Genomic DNA, 19719 nt, shown 5'->3' on the forward strand with positions numbered 1-19719 from the left:
GTGAAGGTTTCAGTATCTATAGTTAAACTAGAAAAGCAACAAAATCTAAGTTTGCTATCATAGCTGCCCCAGCTGGAAACGTGAAAACCCAGCACAGCGATGGGGAAGCTTTTCCAGTGCCTTTGTTGTTTGCCTTTGTTGAGTTGGTTTTTAATACCTTTCACTTTTATTCTCAAAGCCTTTCATAAACTTGAGAGGGTTCCCAATGTACAAGTTCAGATCTAAATCCATATTTCCTAGTAAAACAAGACTGTCTGGATCCAAAGTTCTGGACTGGCTGATTATTACATGTCTCAAATCACAAAGTTTTTTGAAACCTGAAAAGTGTATAATCCAATGAAATGATCCAAAATACTTGATCCAGGTCAAACACAGTGTTATTTGGCAGTTTATGCCCTTCAGCATTCTTGTCTAGCCCCAGACTATCCTCCCTTATTTTAAAATTATTTGGAATGTTTTGTCAGATCAGTACCAGTCTGAACAATGTTCCCTGCTTTTTGAGTCAGATGATAATTGCACTCTTTTATCCAGGGAATGTGAGTTTGCTATCAGTCCCTGTATTGCTCTTTGCAGGTTGCACTTGGCTTACACTTCCCATTAAAAACACAAATAAATCTGAAGTGTTTTGAGCTGTAAAAAATCTGAACTGTTCTTTCTGGGTGTTTTCCCCAGGATGAATGTTTTTGAGAAGTTCCAGCAAAATCCTGCTCATTTTTAGTGGAGTGGGAGAAGGAAGAGAAAGAAGTAGTAGGAAGAAGCAGTAATTGTATGGGCATCAACCTCCAAACTTATGAGGGCTCTGTTTTGCTCTTTAATACTGCTTTTAGATTTTGTACTTCTTACTGTCTCTTTCTGCCTGGCTATTTCTAGGTACTACATCTCTTATCACTCTAGTAGGAGGATACAAGCATTCCAAAGTGTTTTGTAATTAAATGAATTGGACTGCATCATAAATATAAGGATTTTCTTTATGTAATATATTTTTTGTTTTCATAGAGTCATAGAATAGTTAGGGTTGGAAAGGACCTTAAGATCCAATTCCAATTCCCCTGCCATGGGCCGGAAATCCTGACACTAGAACATGTCACCCAAGGCTCTGTCCAGCCTGGCCTTGGTTTTCAGTCAAAATTAATCCAGAATTGCCAAGAAATTATTCTATACTATATCTGGTACTTTTTTTCCTCTGTCTTTTGGAAGATGGTAAGATAAGCACAGGCAGGAAACCTCAAAAAGGCCCAGTTCACTTGATCGTTAGCCTGCCTGGTGCTGCCGACAGGGATTGGCAGCTCCCTCTGGTTTCTACACAGGTCGGCTTCCCTTCTGCAGCTCCTCAGACTGCAGTCATTCTCTGTTTCAGCCACTCTTGGGTTACCTGCCCAGCACAATTAAATTAGGCTGTATGGAGCCTGTAGGTTTCTATTACAAGCACCTGCAATAGCAACTGTGCCAGATAATAGATTTGTGTCTTAAAACCCCAACAGCAAAGCATTTTGGGATTGAAAGAGTGACCAGTTAAAAGACAGTATTATAATAGAATCACAGACTGGTTTGGGTTGGAAAGGACCTTAAGATCACCTAGTTCCAACACCATGCTGTGGGCAGGAGTCCCTCACATGAGACCATGTTGCCCAAGGTTATGAAGTGAAAAATAATGTAACCTGAAAATTTTCTGGGAGTGCAATGAAGCAATGGTTATTGAACCAGACATCATCAAATCCTAGAATGGTTTTGGTTGGAGAGGACCTTAAGATCATTTAGTTCCAACCCCCAAGTGTGCTAGGTGGCATTACCTTGGCTGAACAGAGTTCACACCTCCACTGAATTCATGTCTGAAAAGGGAAGAAAAACTTCCCCAGCATCACCATGTAATAGGCATGTTCCAACTTGTGATGAAATTGTAAGCAGTATTGTGAATGTTCATAGCATATGCGCTTATTTAAATTACTTTGTTGGGGGTGGAGGTGGTATCTTTTAAAGTTTATTTTGGTTCTCGTTCAAAAAAAAAAAAACCAAACAAACAAAAAAACTTTTTATTTTTATTCTGCTTCGATTTTCCAAGACAAGTGTAACCATCTGGCACCTTTTATTTAGGGATGTGATTGCTCATTAAAAGTTTGCATCTCTGTTTTTCCTGAATTGTTTTTTCACATTAGGTGATAGTGGATTTAAAATGTATTATATCTGAAACACTGGCTCTGTCACCAAGGCCCAAGCCTCATACTCCCAGTATATTTAAATGAAATAATTTCTGTGCTTTAGTGGAGGGGCAGAAAAGACTTTGTTTATTCATCAGTGTATTAAATATACTGACTTTTGTCATCTATTTCCTTTATGAAATCACTTCAGAGAGTAAAAAATGGTATCAGTGGTCTTCAGATTTCCTCTCCCACACCTCAGAGCCTTAGAGTAGCTGAGTAAAGGAATCCTTTTTACTTGCATCTACTGTCCTGGCTAGAGGGCGAGACATTTTCAAGCCAGGAGAAACTCAAGGCAATCCTTGAGGTTTTTGAGTAGAGCACAGATCCAAAGGCTGTCAGTGCTGGTTACAGTTTCTCTCCAGTGCAGTTACATTGTCAGGCAATGACAGATTTCCCTTGCACAGCGGAATTGCTAGTTCCCTCTTTCATCTCTTGCAGACTAACATCCTGTGGACATTCACCAGCCTGAAATTATGTTAAAACCAGTTCTGGTAACAGAGCTTGGGCTGACTATTAACTCCTTTCTTTTACTTAATCTCAAACCAGGGTCAAATGTGCTTAACTATAGTTTGAAACTACTGTAGCTATGAACACAAGTACTCTGTTGAGTAAGACTGGGCAAATTCTTCATTTTCTCAGGTACAACTGCAAAGCCTCTTCGTTCTCTGCTGTTTCAAACTTTCCTGGTACATTCTGTGAGCTGATTGCTTTTCAATACCTTAAGGTGAAGATGTTTGTCCCTCATGAGTAGGACATAATCCTGTGTCCTTATGGCTGGCAGATGATTGGTGTATGAGTGCTCTCACAGCCTACAGTGCAGCTTGGGAAACCCATTCCCTAAAAGCAGATGATTTGAGGCATAATAGATAGTTCATTCTCTGTGCATAAACCACTTAGTGCCTGTCTCATACAACCCCTAGTACAGCACCAGTGCTTGAATTCCTCCCATCAGTCTGGAGAGCCACCAACCTGTGGGCAATGTCCAGATGGCACCAAGATACTGGTTTGGAAATGGTATGTGAGGTGAGTTGTACAAACAGCTTGTTCTGCTCCCCAGTTAAAGACTGTATGGAAGATGGGGGACAATACATTACTACTGTAGGACAAAGTGAGAGTATGAAATGAAAACAGCTGTTTTTTGCTCTTTTTACCCAGCAAAAAGCACAATAGGTTTCATGGTCAGGAATTGTATGAATAGCAGTTTATATTTAGAAGGTTTGAAATTGCTGATTACAGATTTTGTGTTATTTTCTTTTTAATATTCAAGAGTCAAACTGTCGTGAAACTTTTTATCTCTTCATACCTTCTGAGAATCTGGGACAGACAAGCAATTTGTAAGAACTGCAATTTAATAGACTAAATGCATGAGTCTGAGCCTTCTGACTCACAAGTGATAAGCAACTTCACTGACAAAGATTTTTCCCTTTTCAGACTTGGATCTTGATGTGTTAGATGATGATGCTGTGAAGAAACAGCAATGACAAACTTACCTTGTGTCTTAGTTTATCAGCTCAAAGACATGAAATTCTCTTAGTTGGCCTAAAATTAAACATGGTATACCTTCCTATAGCTTGAGGAATCACTTTGATTTCAGTGGATTTGTTTGTGGTGCAGAATAGTATTTGTGATGTTTGGGGTGCCAGAAACTAACTACTTCTGGGTAAACGCAAATTATTACTTTAAATCTGGAAGGATCTGAAACTGAGTGAAGATAATACCTACTTTATAGTCCCAAGATTTGACTGCATATTACAGAGACCTTTACAGGGTAATCTGGTTCCTGGTAGCACTGCCGAGGCTGTGGCATGGGCTTTCATTAGAGAATACAGACCTTAGGTGCCAGGCAGGAACAACTGACATTCTTCTTCTCATCTGTACAAATTGGATAGTTTAAAGCTAGTCTACATATACCAACAGAAGTTCTGATTGTGTTCCTGTACTGCAAAGTAGACATAATCTGTGGAAGCAATGGTCTACAAGTGGCAACGCTTCTATTCGCTCCTGGAATTCCTAGCATGCCTTCTGTGTATGCAAGTCATTAATTTTATGCTATCCTGCAGGTGGAGAATCTTTGTTTAGTTCTCATCCTGTGTTCTGGCTTATTTATTTGTAATCTCCAGTTATATACACATAGACAGTTTTCAGTAAGCTTCAGGGAGAAACCTGTATTCTTTGAAATAAATTACCTAGAAGTTCAGAGGGTATTGAAGTGAAAAGAACATCAGGTCTATGTATTTGAGAGAAAAAAGTTGTGTAATGATTCTCGAATACTCAAGGTGAGTGACAGTTTATTTTGTACTAATGCAACTACTTTCCTGGGGAAATATGTTAATACATACATACATACATATATATATATATATATATATATATATATATATATATATAAAATATCCTTAATCACCAGCATCTATCTTGTGCCATATAGCAGTTTGAAAACAAGAGTTCATATCAGAACTATTTAGAGAAGTCACCTGCACTGGGGTGATTCCAGTAACTGTAGTTTCCACTAAAGCAAGCACCTTTTCATTATGTTTGCAAGAGAAGATATACACTTTCACTAAGGTGGATTCTTTATGAGATAAGCACACAAGAAGTCAAGAGACTGGAGCTTTTCCATGAGGGAGTTTCCGTGAGGCAGTGAAATGAATGTGGGCAAGACGCTTCATCTTTGTGCATCTCAGTGGCTGTGTGTGTGGACTAGTGGTCTGGGACTACCTCTGTGAGGTGCTTTGAGCTAAGAAATTGTATTTAGTTTTCCTTGTGGGGTAGAATATCCCCTCTCCCCAGAATAGCTGAGATTTCTTCTGAGATGGGTGTAAACTGGAGAGTAGGAAGTTCCACGTTAACATCAGGAAGAACTTCTTTACTGTAAGAGTGACAGAGCACTGGAACAGGTTGCCCAGGGGGGTTGTGGAGTCTCCTACATTGGAGGTATTCAAGGCCCGCCTGGACAAGTTCCTGTGTGATGTACTGTAGGTTACCCTGCTCTTGCGGGGGGGTTGGACTAGATGATCTTTTGAGGTCCCTTCCAACCCTTGGGATTCTGTGATTCTGTGATTCTTCATAATAACTTCATATTTAGCCATTAAAGATAAGCATCTTTTTAGTTAAAATAATTCTATTCTGTTAACAATGGCAGTCCTGCATGTATTAGTGTATATTCGTGTTTTTTTGGCACTGCTTTTTAATTTTAAAGCTTCAGATTATCACACCAGCATTTGGTTTTGTTGCTTTTTTAGCAAATGTAAAATGAATGTATCTTAAGTCCCCTTTTTTGGCTTCCTCTTTTTCTTTCCCAAGTTTTTGTCTTGTTTAATTTCTAAATGTTTGGGTAATTGTTGGGCAGAGTGCATTCCCAGCTTCTTTTCCCTTCCCATGTCACAGTCCTTCGGCTGGTATAATATTTTTCCTTCCATGGGACAACCATGCGTGTGTGTCTGTATATGAAGGTACATCAGCTATGTAATACCTGTCATTAGTCATAGAACCCTGAAAGTGAGAGGCCATAAGCTCCAAGTCGGGGGACAAAGATCTGAAGTCCAAATCAGTGTGATTTGAATACAAGTGGTTCCTTGCTTGTGTTGGGATTAAGCCTTAAATCTGAAGCCTGTTGGCTTTATGGGAAATAAGTTACTAAGGATTCTCTGTCTCCTACTAGCACTCAGGAATGCTTCACATATCTCTCATGTAAGAATATTAGTTACATACAGGACAGGAACCTTTACTTACCTGTATATCCCAAATGAAAAAAATAAATAAATCTGTCTTTGCAGGGTTTTAAAAAGCAAATAGCAAAGCTCTTGTACATCTTGATGTTCTGCCACTAGAGTGCACCAGAAGGTTTCATTGAAATGGACTGATTGCAGTAACTTCCTTTGCCTTAAAATACTGTTATTTTATGCTCTACTAAAATGTCTGCATGATTGTAACCCGATTACAATATAAATGAGAAAAAAACTGTTTCTAAGTATATGGTTGCTGAAAGTGTAACTTGAAGTTTAGGCTTTCTAAATGAGTTAAAAATGAGTTCTTCCGCAGTTTCTGCCACAAAAAGTAGAGGAACTTGCTAATTCTGCAGACAGACATATTGAGCTCTTCAGTCTCTAACACTGGATTTGACTGAGCAAGGATTAAGTGGAAAACACAAAATATGATTAGAGACACAATTCTGACAGTTTTCCTAGTTCAAAGTTGCTATTAATGTGATTGTGTCAGAGTTCAAGTTGAGAGATGAAAATCTGATCATGATTATTCCTGCCAAAAATGAAACACTCATTAATAAAACATGAAGGTTGGGGCATTCAGGTAGGGACTCCTTTGCTTGCTTGCTGCTTTGTTTTACCATGTTTGAATGGAAGTGCTGACCTAGTTATGCTTGTAAACAAGAGAACACATGACAAAATGCAGTTGTATTCCCACTTGGAGCAACAGCAAAAATTACACTGGTTTAGTGGAGCCAGGATTTTATCCTCGGTGTCAGGGAGAAGAAATATTTTTCACACAAAGGTAATGCTGTGGGGAGGGAGCTTATGCTTTAAAAGAAGACGTATCTTTTCGTTACTATTCAGAAAGGTCCTCCAGAACTAGAGCAAGCTATGCCCCTAAAAGTGCCTGAAAATCCTCTTTAGTAAGTAACCTAAATCAAAGGATTCCAGACAATGCCCTTGTGTGGCAGAGGATGTGCAAGACAGTAGTCTGAAAATCCAGTAAAACTGGGGGAGAGTAATGTGAAATGTGGTTGTTTGCCCAGTCCTGACTTGTGAAACTTCAGGGATACTGATTCCCTGAAGGAATATTCTTGACTTTTAGAGTGGTGAAAGAGAGACTTATGAGTTCTGCTATACCAATAGCCTGTGATTATAATTTTAAACATTGGGATTTGATTACTGTAGAAATAAAGACCCAGGCTATTAGTCTGTCAAAAATACAGATTTCTGGAATTTCCTTTGACCTTGGTACTTCTATCTGTACATTCACAAGTAAAGTTGCAATAATATTTCAATGCATTAATATCACAGCAGCAAGCAACAGAGAACTCTGCTTCTAGATAATGTTATGGGATTTTAAGTATCTTTAAACAGTAGTATTTTCATCTACCTGCCTTCAAATGGCAAATATATCGGGAATAACAGTGCTTATTATTTTTCAGAATTCAAACACTTGTCCTGAGTTTAAATTATTACTTTAGTGTTACAGGATTCAAGTAATCCCTAAGAGGCATAGTGAAACTTTAGTGAAATCCAGGTACCTAATTACCTGAAGGTCTGATATAATCAGTGGTAATAGAACAAATAATCAGTAGATGATCCTGTTGGATTTTAAATCTACCTGCCCTTGCTAGAAAAAAATAATAAAGATTAACAATATCTATAAAAATATGTCTTAGGACTCATAAAAAGAGGAACCAAAAATATAGAAATAAGCGTCAGCTGGTTGCGTGGACCATGAGGATCTGTAAGACTTAGTATAGGTTTCAATAGGTTGGATTCAGCAGCAATTCCTCAGTCCAGAAAATAAAGAACAAAAATTATGAAAACACTTGAGCATGTAAAATGTACTCAAATAAATCTGCTTTAGCAAATCCGCTAAATATAATTTTTTTACGTAAGCATCTCCTTTGGTCTCCTTCAATAGCAGGAGGCTTGTGTGCTTAAATTTAAGCACTTGATCAAATACTGTGATGAATAGACATGGCCTGATAAAAGTGGGCCATTTGCCTCATCTAGAGTCATCCAGACTCCAGAAAAAGCTCAAATTCTCACATGCCAATTATTTATTAGCAGAAAAAATGGGTTTGATCTTTTTCTGGTGATACTGCAGCAGCAAAATCACAGAGTCACAGAGTCATATAGGTTGGAAAAGATCTTCAAGATCACGATGTCCAACCCTTAACCTGGCACTGCTTCAGGCCCACCTCTAAACCATGTCCCTAAGTGCCACATCTACACATCTTTTAAATACCTCCAGGAATGGTGACTCTACTTCCCTGGGCAGCCTGTTCTGATGCCTGACAACCCTTTAGGTGAAGGAGTTTTTCCTAATATCCAATCTAAACCTTCACTGGTGCAACTCGAGGCCATTTCCACTCATCCTATTTCTTTTTACTTGGGAAAAGAGACCAACTGGCACCTCCTGGCTCCATGCTCCTTTCAGGTAGTTGTAGAGAGAGATAAGGTCCCCGGGAGACTTCTCCTCTCCAGACTAGGCTTCCTCAAGTCCCTCAGCCATTCCTCATCAGACCTGTGTTCCAGCTCTGTTGCACTTCTCTGGACACCCAGAGTTTTCCAGGGTGATTAAATTAAATTTTTTATGAAATTCCATTGTAGGAGTAATGTTCGAAGTGAAAGAGGAATTTCTGTGTGATCAGAAGTTCGGGTTGTTTGCTCCAAATCTCAGTTACTTCGGAGTACTTTTTAGTTCTTTGTTCTTTTTTTTTTTTTTTTTTTTTTTTTTAATAGCACTGATTTACTGAATATGTTTACATTGGAATAGAGAAGATTTAAAGGATCATTTCCATGTATGTTTTAAAACACATTATCTAACTGTTTTTCCTCAAATGTGTTTCTCTTGACTGCACTTAACTCACAGTTCGCATCTCTGGCAATAAATTTCAAATTAAAGAAAAGAAAAAAAAAAGTGAAGGAAACTCCATCGTAGTAATTTGATTACTCTGGAAATAAAGCGGTGGATTACTGCAATCTAATTTGGAAGTGATGAAGTGCATGTGATGGCCTAGTAATTATTTCTGCACAGTTCTTGTCCTTGGGGAGAACAGAATTATTGGACACTACACGATCTTAATGATGCCATAGTTTGACATTCGCACAAACATGCAGGAACACTGGTCTTAGGAGTACATTTTGTGACAACAATTTGTATCCATCCCAAAGTCTTCATTACTATGTGCACCAAAATCAGTCTGCATTAGCAGTTTTTGCTGCTATTTTCCTTTTGCAGAAAAAAACCAAAACATGATCTCAGAATCAGAATTTAACTGTACATGTTAACTCACTTGCAGAAGATGTTGGAGGGAGATGATGCAGGTGTGAAGCATGGAACATTTTGTTATATATAATTTTGCTTGTAATATTATCTGAAATTTTTGCTAGGCAGTGGCAAATGTAGAAATTGCTACAGTGTGTCCATGATTATTAAATATTATTATATTGTAATGCCGAGACTACTTTCATTCTATCTTAGACTGATCTTTCAGATGAAATTTTTACTAATCTAAACCAATGAATTTTCCTTCAGCAAGAACTGAAAAATCTCTTTGTTAACTAACAGAAGGGCCAAAGCAGAGGCAGCAAATTAATGTACAGATGCACTAATCCTGTACCTTGGGTCTTGATTCCCTGAAGCATGTGTTGGTATCAGAATTTCAATTTTTATTTTAATTTAAAAAATGCTAATGTGTTTTGTGCTCAATTTTAGTTTGCAAGCTTAGTTCATAAATAATGCAGAAAATCTGCTGAGTATTCAAGGAGCTTCCAGCAAGCTCCTGCCATGAGCTGGAAAGGAATCCAGCTTTAGGGAGAAGTAGAATCCCTTTGTCAAGTGAGGGGCCAGACCTGCTCTATTCTGAGCATTGCAGTACGGATGCCACTTGGGGAGGAACACATTTTTATGACATTTGTTCATGGTGGGATTCTCATTTGAGGGAAATAGTGCTGTAACTCTCCTCACTACCCCAGTTGCAATGATACCATAACATGAGCAATAGTGAGGAGGCATCCTACCAGGATTTGCTCCTGTTCTGCTAACTGGAAACACAAAATTGCAGAAAGGTTGAGGTTGGGAAGGCCACGTGGGCCTTGCTCAAGCAGGGTCACCTAGAGACACTGCCCAGGACTATGTCCAGACAGTGTTTGAGTATCTTCAAGGAGGGAGACCTCCATCACCTTTCTAGCCATGCTCCTCCAGTGCTTGGTATTACCACCCTTTGTGGTAGATACAGTGGTGATTGTTTTAGGTGTTTGTAGAGATCTACTGCCAATTTGCTCAATACTTCAAATACATACAAAATCATCTTTAGAAACTGTAAAAATAAACAATGCTACTACCAACAATAAAATTTATGTTGGAGTCCACATATTCTCTGGAGGGAAGGGATGCCATCCAGAGGGACCTTGACACGCTTGTGAGGTGGGCTGATACCAACCTTATGAAGTTCAACCATGACGAGTGCAAGGTCCTACACCTGGGTCAGAGCAATCCCAGGCACAGCTACAGATTAGGCAGAGAAGAGATTCAGAGCAGCCCTGCAGAGAAGGACTTGGGGGTGCTGGTCGATGAGAAAATGAACATGAGCCGTCTTCAGTGTGCACTTGCAGCCCAGAAAGCCAACCGTATCCTGGGCTGCATCAAAAGGAGTGTGACCAGCAGGTCAAAGGAGGTGATCCTGCCCCTCTACTCTGCTCTTGTGAGACCTCACCTGGAGTATTGTGTGCAGTTCTGGTGTCCTCAACATAAAAAGGACATGGAACTGCTGGAACAAGTCCAGAGGAGGGCCATGAGGATGATCGGGGGACTGGAGCACCTCCCGTATGAAGATAGGCTGAGGAAGTTGGGGCTGTTCAGTCTGGAGAAGAGAAGGCTGAAGGGGGCCTATAGGGATGCTGGGGAGGGACTCTTCATCAAGGACTGTAGTGACAGGACAAGGGGTAATGGGTTAAAACTTAAACAGGGTAAGTTTAGATTGGATATAAGGAAGTTCTTTCTTGTTAGGGTGGTGAGGCACTGGAACGGGTTGCCCAGAGAGGTTGTGGAGTCTCCTACGTTGGAGATATTCAAGGCCTGCCTGGACAAGTTCCTGTGTGATGTACTCTAGGTTACCCTGCTCTTGCAGGGGAGTTGGACTAGATGATCTTTTGAGGTCCCTTCCAACCCTTGGGATTCTGTTGTGAATGCTCCATCCCTGGCAGTGTTCAAGGTCAGGTTGGACGAAGCCTTGGGTGAGATGGTTTAGTCTGAGGTGTCCCTGCCCATGGCAGGGGGATTGGAACTAGATGATCTTGAGGTCCTTTTCAACCCTAACTATTCTATGATTCTATGATTCTATTCTTATTTTTCTTCATCAATCTTACATAAAAAATACTATAAGGTGAGCTCTGCTGCAAATACTAGTCACTAATGTATTTTAGATGGCTTCCAAAAGGAAAAAGAAAGTTTAAAGATACATATTCTTTGAATAGTTCTTTGTTGGAAGTTATTATACGTGAATGGATGATCTCCTTTTACTTTTTAGAAAAGTTAGAAATGGTGCTAGTGTGATGGTTATGCTCTTATTTGGAATAGCCTTTGTATGTTCTATCTGGCTTTGAGGATTCTCTGTTTAACATTTAGTTTACTGATGGCTTTGTGGAATTGCTTCCTGACTGCATCTGCTTCTTCATCAGTGATTTAAAATACTCAGCAGGTAAACTATAAAAGTAATAAAAAGTGATCTCAAACTAAGCTTTGCTCCATTAATAAAGAATGCCCAAACTTTATTCCAAATAGAGCATACCAACAGACTCTAGAAATAGCATCCTATGACTTGCACCAATTGAATTCTTTTATGAGTGGGAAGAATTCATCTCAAAGGAGTACAAAGCTTTAGTACTGAAATTATCCTGTATTTTTCATGTTTTCCAAATTAGTGACTTTTACCTAGCTGGTTTTGCCTTATTTTTCACTTTTATAGATTTATAGACTCTGATGCTCATTTGTAGTCGAATTTCATGGAAAAGCTTCATCAACAAAGCCATTTCCCAGGGTTTTGATTCAGGCAGTGGAGTCACGTTCCCACTTTTGAATGACAATGATTGCTGATGCCGAAAGCATTCTCTGGCATGGTTGGCAAAACTAGTCTGATGAAAACACCCACAAAAGGTAAACTAGAGATTAGAGGTAATAAGCATAAGAATATTGCATGCATGTAATCCATTAAAGCTTTCTCTAACAAAAGCCAGTATATATCTTATGGAGACTTACTAATCAGAAAATCAGTTGTAGATTTATTGTTTATTTCTGTGTGCGTATTGAAGGGCTGACCCTGCTTTGCTGAAGTCACTGGGAGGCGTTATGACAGAATTAGGGTTTAAATTTTAAATTTTCTAAGCAATCTTTAAAGTGCAGCTGCCAAGATTTGCATGCAATTGTTGTATTTGTAGAATTGAATTTCAGCTGTGACCTGCATTTAGAAAGGCAGATTTAGAACAGGCTGTTGAATCACTTGTGTTACATTTAGGCCATAAGTAATGTTTAAGTGCTGTAGGATACTGTGGTACCTAACTCAGTGGGGAGATAGCCCACTGCACCCAAGTGACAAAGGAGCAGACTTTGTAACTACCAGTCATAGCTCTTCTTGTGCAACATGGTGCTTCTCTCTCTGTTATGGGATTAAAGAGTGATCACAGTGAACAGAATGACCAGAAAGGATAAGAGTTTTTCGTTTAACATATAAAAATATGTTGCACCAAGTGAAAATGAAAAGAGTTTAATTCCTTCTGGATTCTGAAGGAATTCTGAAAACATCCTTGTCCCTATTGGCTATCTTGACCAAATCAGAGACAGTATCTATATTGCATTATGTTTACATATCCAGAAATCCATATGGAAATGTTGAGTGGTGAATCATTTTGTTCCCATTTATTTTCCCACACTTTGCCTTTCTGCTGCGCATCCTGAGTGCTGTGCTTCGCATCTGTGGCTGGAAGCAAAGGACTCCAGGCAGCTCCTGTCCCTGGGAAGAATCTGGTTGGGGTAATGCTCCTGCTACCAAGTTTCAAGAAGCTGTATGCAGTTGTCACACTTAGGAACTGCACCTGCCATGAGCCTTTTTATTACCAGTGAGGAAATGAGAGCTACTGAGTTGATTGGTTCCAGAATGAGTATGTATCTTATGTATCTTTATACTTAGGAGTAGAAGGAGTCAGTTATTCAAAATCAGGTGGTGTGAATGCTACCTAAATGACATGCCTCATCTCATTAAAACATTTGTAATTCGCTTTGAGTGGCTAGGATCAGATCCTTGTCATGTATTTCTGCTGTTACTGAGAATATAAGTTGGAAAGATAGACTATATTTTCCTGCTTGCAGAACTGCTTTGAGGATTAAGTCAGTGGATAAGGAATGTGCAAGAAGAAGAGAAATGTAACCTGAACATGGACCTAAGGTTTGTTACCTAACTGCTAGCAGAGTGAGAAAATGAATCGTTAGACCTGAAAATGAGCATTTCAGCGGAAGTTCTGCAAGAAATTGCTGTGTAGTAGATTTCCTGCTTTTCACTTAGGAGGGACATTGAGAAGGTTAAGAATATTTTTAGTTACTGTTGTCTCATTTGTTTATAAAAGAAATACATGACAAAGTAGCCTGCAAGACCACATTCAAAATGCAGCATATGCTAACTGTCCCTTCCACCTGAGGAAAGTAATAGGAACTGTCTTCTAATATTCAAGGCTTTAAAGGTTTTTTGAATTACGCATACATATATCTTGTATATAACTATATAAATGGCTATATATTTCATTCTATCTATATATAATTTATTCATTATGAACCTAATCCTAAAATCGAGATTTTAACTTGTTTCAGTGTGCTTTTTGTCAGGGATTGTTAAAGTCTCTTAATACCTGATGCACTTTCTTGTCAGAGATGCTCTGTCCTCTCCTCCATCTGCTTGCCCTCTACCGTGTATCCCTTCCAGGGAAGAATGGTTCTTTCCCTCCATCTTATAGAGCTTGCAGTGTTTTCAGGAGTTACTGACACTAGTAAAGTTATCATTATCTTTAATTTTACCTGACAAAGTCGTATTCTTATATGAACAAGTAAATTAACAGAGGGTTAAAACACTTGGTGTTAGTGAATTATCTTTCCACTTAGTATATGGAAAGAAGCAAAGGACAGGACTGCACATTTTGGAAAATCTCAACCTCACTGTGATAGATCAGATCCAGTATAGTAGGCTGTTTCCTTCTACATAAGCTTTGGAGTGGAGAATCCTGCTTTTGGGATGATGGCAGCCATGCACAAGGAAGGACGTGTAATGTTTAATTCAGTCTGCGCTGGAGCTGACTTAGACGTTCTGCATTATTTTCGGCTTCCTTAGCCTAGGTACTTACATCTCTTCATTAAGTGGAGCCCAAAGGGTTTTGCATATAGAAAAGGGAGGTTCAGGAATCACTAAATATTTCAGAATCTTTTTCTGGCAGCATTCTTACTTTGTCTCAAAACTACTAGAATAGGGACAACTTTAGTACCATCGTTTCCTCTGCTCTGAAGAAATGTTTTTAGCACTGCTGGGGAGGAATCAACACTTTCCTTCGCTGTCTCTGTAGAGTCTAGCTGCCCTGGACCATGGAAATGATATGGTAGAGGCACAAGAAAAGCCACTTTTTCAGACATCTGCAAAACCTCATCAAATGTCTTGTTTTGAGAAAAGCAACATTTACCGAAAGATCAGTATAAATACTTTGAGAATCTATTTTCCACTATCACCATGTCAAGTCTGGACAGGATCTCTAGTGTTTCTGAGATAGCTTAAATGGATTTCTTCTTTGTTTCTGGCCTGAAACTTTATGCTATTTCTATAAAATAAAAGATATTTCAAACAAAACCTACACTGAGTGTCCTAGCACTAAAAATGTATTTGTGTTGTATAGAATCACATTACAAGCCTGGTATACATATGAAATGCTCTTTTTCAAGCCAGATAGGAGACTCTAATGGGTTAAATTAGCCAGGCTGTATAAATGTGAGCTGAACATATGGTCAGTCCCTCTGAGAGTTTTAAAAAGCAAATGTCTGATAAAAGAAGTCAGGTCCAGCTTTTCGTGAGTATGTTGTCAGCATGAAAAGAGTCCTCCTATTTACCACAATGGAAAAAGGGGGACATCCACAGTTATTTCAGCTCTCTGGTTGCACACAATGAAATGGGAGGAAAATTAACTTTTAAATAGGGACAAAAAGGTAAAGAAGTGGAAAACCCATTTGGGAAAGTGATGTGAAGAGTTGTGGAAGAGAAGAAATATTTGATGGCTGGTCTCATAATAAGATAGAGAGGAACTCAAACTGCTGCAGTTTTGATTCCTAAGAAAATTTGTTTTGTTTTTACTCCTCATTATAGCGCCTCAGATCTTATGAGATGAATGTGCCAAAACCCCAACCTTTTAAAATGAATTGTCTGTTTTAAGATTCTTACCAGTTGTTGGACTACAAGTTTTAGAACTGCTCAAAGGCATCAGAGGTTTTTGTGCTGTTTAAAAGATGATAAAATAAATGCCTGAACTGTGACATCTGTATGATCTCTGAGTGAAAGATATTTTTATCCCCTCTTTCATTCAGTATAAAGTAATCCTTTCAAGAAAAAAATAAGAGCTAGTGTGGTTACTTCATCTATTTCAAATCAGTTTCAACCTAAAGTTTTGATTTTAGTTTTAAAAGACATCTCCATTGTTCTGAAAATCTACTTGACAAACTAAAAATAATTTTCCCGTGTCCTTGTGACACTGTTCTCACCTGGCTCACACATCGAATGTAAATTGATAGTGACTGAAGAATCAAGAAGTCATAAGTCTTCTAAACAATAGACAAGTCAGTCTATTTTCCCGCATTAGATTTTCATCTACGAGAGAAGATTATTACCATTTTGTCTCATAGTTCGCAATCTGGAGGCTACAACAAAGCAGTCAAGGACACAATAGCCTGTGGAGAACGAAGCTTCCTTTTCATGTCATTTCCTATACATCCTCTATAATCCCCAAGCAGTGACTGAGATATGAGGATGCGAAAGTGTCTGTGTTTATGGAAGTAATGGTTTTAAGTTATGCCTTAAGGGTGAATCAAGTCTAATAACATAAACAAAAGGATTTTGCTGATTGTATCTAATACTGAAAAAATTTGTTTCTTTTTCCTTCCATGGGAAGGTTGCTGAGGTTCATTGATTTAATCTTACATTACATGCAAATAATGTCCATATTATCTAAAGACCTAAGACAACAAAATGCATTTTTGCTGAAGAACACAAAAGAAAAAAACAAGCAACTCTTCAAACAGCCAACAACCCCCATGCCCCCTCTTTATTCACCTACTATTATTTGACCATGCTTCACTTTTTCCCATGAAAATAAGTAGAAGTAAATGTAATGTCAGCCTCTAAATAATACACTTTTTGCTATTTGGCTCTAGTTCATTATCAAGAACAGATCAAATTATTATGACAATTTTAGCTCACTCAGACTACTACTTTCAATGCAAAATATTGCTCTAAATGTCAAAAGCTTGTCCAGGGTCTTTAAAAACAGTTTTTAAGTAGCTCATAATAACATGAGTGAGCTTCCCTACATAACAATAGCAAAGCAGTGTGGAGATAGCCATGGAAGGAATTCTTTGCTGTCCAGTTTGACATGGGTCTGTTCAGTATCTGGGAAGTTGTTCTGAATTTGCTAGTCAACTTCAACAAGCCAACATGAAGGGTAACAAGTTCTCCATAATCCATTGAGAATTTTCCTCTGGCTTTTACTTCAGTAAGTGAAAAGAACCAAATTCAGTTTTGTCAGTGTCACATGTGGTGGAAAAAGAGGCGTGGATTGGGCTGGCCATTAGATAAGCTCAAATCTAAAAACAGCAGGTAAATTCTATCCCAATCCCTAAATCCTCTAAAAGGTCTTAGGGTTTCGGGACATAGAACATAGGACCTTAAATGCCAAGGACTAGTTCCAATCTGTTGGGATTTGATTTCACTGTGTTGGAATCAAGAACTTTTTCTTCTAATAAATACTGTAGCTGCATGGCTGTTGTGCAGTTGTAGGTTGTTCTTCTGAAGACAGCCACCCTACATCAGAACTTAATAGTTTAATGGTGGGATTATTTGGAGTGTGTATACTAAATACCTGATAACTGTAGTTCTCGGAAAATGCCTTTTTCTGTATTCACCCTGACAAGGCTGTGGCTGTACTACTTCCAGTTTGAGCACACAAACACTCATTTGTATTGCACATACTGGTAATTTCAAAAGTCACATGATTTCTGACAGCTATTTCAGTCACTAGTCTGATTTAAAAACCAGGTGTGCACAACTCTGGATGGATAGGAGGATGACCATGAGCCAGCAATGTGCTCTTGTGGCCAAGAAGGCAAATGGCATCTTAGGGTGCATTAGAAAGGGAGTGGTTAGTAGGTCAAGAGAGGTTCTCCTCCCCCTCTACTCAGCCTTGGTGAGGCCGCATCTGGAATATTGCGTCCAGTTCTGGGCCCCTCTGTTCAAGAAGGACAGGGAATTGCTTGAAGGAGTCCAGTGCAGAGCCACAAAGATGATTAAGGGAGTGGAACTTCTCCCTTATGAGAGGCTGAGGGAGCTGGGTCTCTTTAGCTTGGAGAAGAGGAGACTGAGGGGTGACCTCATCAATGTTTACAAATATGTAAAGGGTAGGTGTCAGGATGATGGAGCTAGGCTTTTTTCAGTGATATCCAGTGATAGGACAAGGGGCAATGGGTGTAAACTAGAGCATAGGAAGTTCCACGTTAACATCAGGAAGAACTTCTTTACTGTAAGAGTGACTGAGCACTGGAACAGGTTGCCCAGGGGGGTTGTGGAGTCTCCTACACTGGAGATATTCAAGGCCCGCCTGGACAAGTTCCTGTGTGATGTACTGTAGGTTACCCTGCTCTTGCAGGGGGGTTGGACTAGATGATCTTTTGAGGTCCCTTCCAACCCTTGGGATTCTGTGATTCTGTGATTCTGTGATTAATATGGTTTATCATCACACTCAATGAAAACACACAAACTCTGGGATAGACAGTGTTCTTCCTATGAAAATAATAATTTAGCTTCTAAATCAGGCTTTTCAGACTTTTTATTAACTCTGCACCAGATTTCACTTTCAGTTACATGAGTGTAAATCCCTGTATGTTTGAACAAGCAGTTTAGGGGTTTTAATACATCAGTTTTCAGACAGGTTTTTTCAGTTCAAGTTCACACCCTATGAGTAGCATTTTTAGAAATTATTTTTGTTTGTATTTTAGTCATCTAGTCTTCTTACTCCTGAAGCACTTGTAGACCTCAAGTTCTTGGCTAACATTAGATATTAATAAACCAGATCTTCCAAATACGCAGAAGCACCTGACTTGCTTCATGTCTCAACTTCCACATTCGCGCTTGGGTCCTGGAATTGTTTGAATTCTTGCTGGCTCACTAGTCATTTCTTTATGTGCTTTCTTGCACCTGGAGATATCTGCAGTCAGGTTTGTGATGGAGTGTGAGATGAAATCACTGGAGAAGCTACAATCAATATGTGAGCTTGAATGAGGGTGAGGAAAGCGGATGGTATTCTTAGTGCTCCAAAAAAGTTTCCTCTGGCCCTTTCTCCGGTCATGTTTTCTTATTGCCAGTCTTCAAACAAAGTTTGCTTCTGATGTTTGTAGGAAGGCAGTTCATCAAGAAGTTCACAAAAGTGACTAAGGGCATTCAAAAGTTTGTAATGAAGCATATTGTCTATTCTTAATAAGAATAATAAGAATTTGAAATGCAGTAGTGTTCAGAAATAACCATTCTGCATCACTCTGCCAGGGAGTACAAGTGGCCAGAATGGTTTAGTTTCCATTTTGAGTAACTTTGGAGTTAGACAGTATAAGGTATTAGATGTTAGAATCATAGACTCATAGAATGGTTTGGGTTGGAAGGGACCTTAAAGCTCATCTTTTTCCAACCCCCTGCCATGGGCAGGGACACCTTCCACTAGACCAGGTTGTTCCAAGCCCTGTCAAACCAGGTCTTGAGCACTTCCAGGGATGGGGCAGCCACAGCTTCTCTAGGCAACTTGTGCCAGGGCCTCACCACCCTCACAGGGAAGAACTTGATGTTTTCAAATACCCATTGATCCTTCCTCCATGGAAGTTAGTGGGGTGATATAGCAGGAGACATGTATACCTTGTAAAAACTCTGTAATGACAGAGAAGAACAAGCCTCCCAGGTACTACACACCAAAACCCAATCCCAAACCATCCTGCTAAGCAGGAAGGTGCACAACTCACTGACATGCAAATAAGGCACTGGTAAATTTGCACTCGTTTTTACTTGTGTGCCAGGCTAACCCTAACTGAAAATCTTTATGGACAAGAATATAATTCTTCCTTTTGTACTAAATCTTCCTGAGGTCAGGATTTGGTCCTGCATCTCACCCTCTTAACTCTGCCAATATTTAGCCTTTCTGATATAAAGTGTATTTCTCACAATATAAGAAAACATTAAAACTTAAGAGATAATAATGATAAAAAGAATAATAGTAATGATAAAATGAGATAGTAATGATGAAAAGAAAATTTTATTTTTATTAAGATTGTCTTCTGAAATCAGCTTTGTGAAACATACCCAATGGTTTACAATTTCTGTCTGCAAGCCACTGCATCCAGTTAATACACATGTTAAAATGCACACTATGCATCTCACTTCCCACTAATGAGCTCTCAGAACCCAGGCTGGTTTGCTGCTGTTTCCACAGGGAAATGCAGGAATGGATTGGTTCCTTCCTCCCCTAGC

This window comes from Lathamus discolor, chromosome 6, assembly GCF_037157495.1.
Source record: "Lathamus discolor isolate bLatDis1 chromosome 6, bLatDis1.hap1, whole genome shotgun sequence".
Classification (NCBI taxonomy): domain Eukaryota; kingdom Metazoa; phylum Chordata; class Aves; order Psittaciformes; family Psittacidae; genus Lathamus; species Lathamus discolor.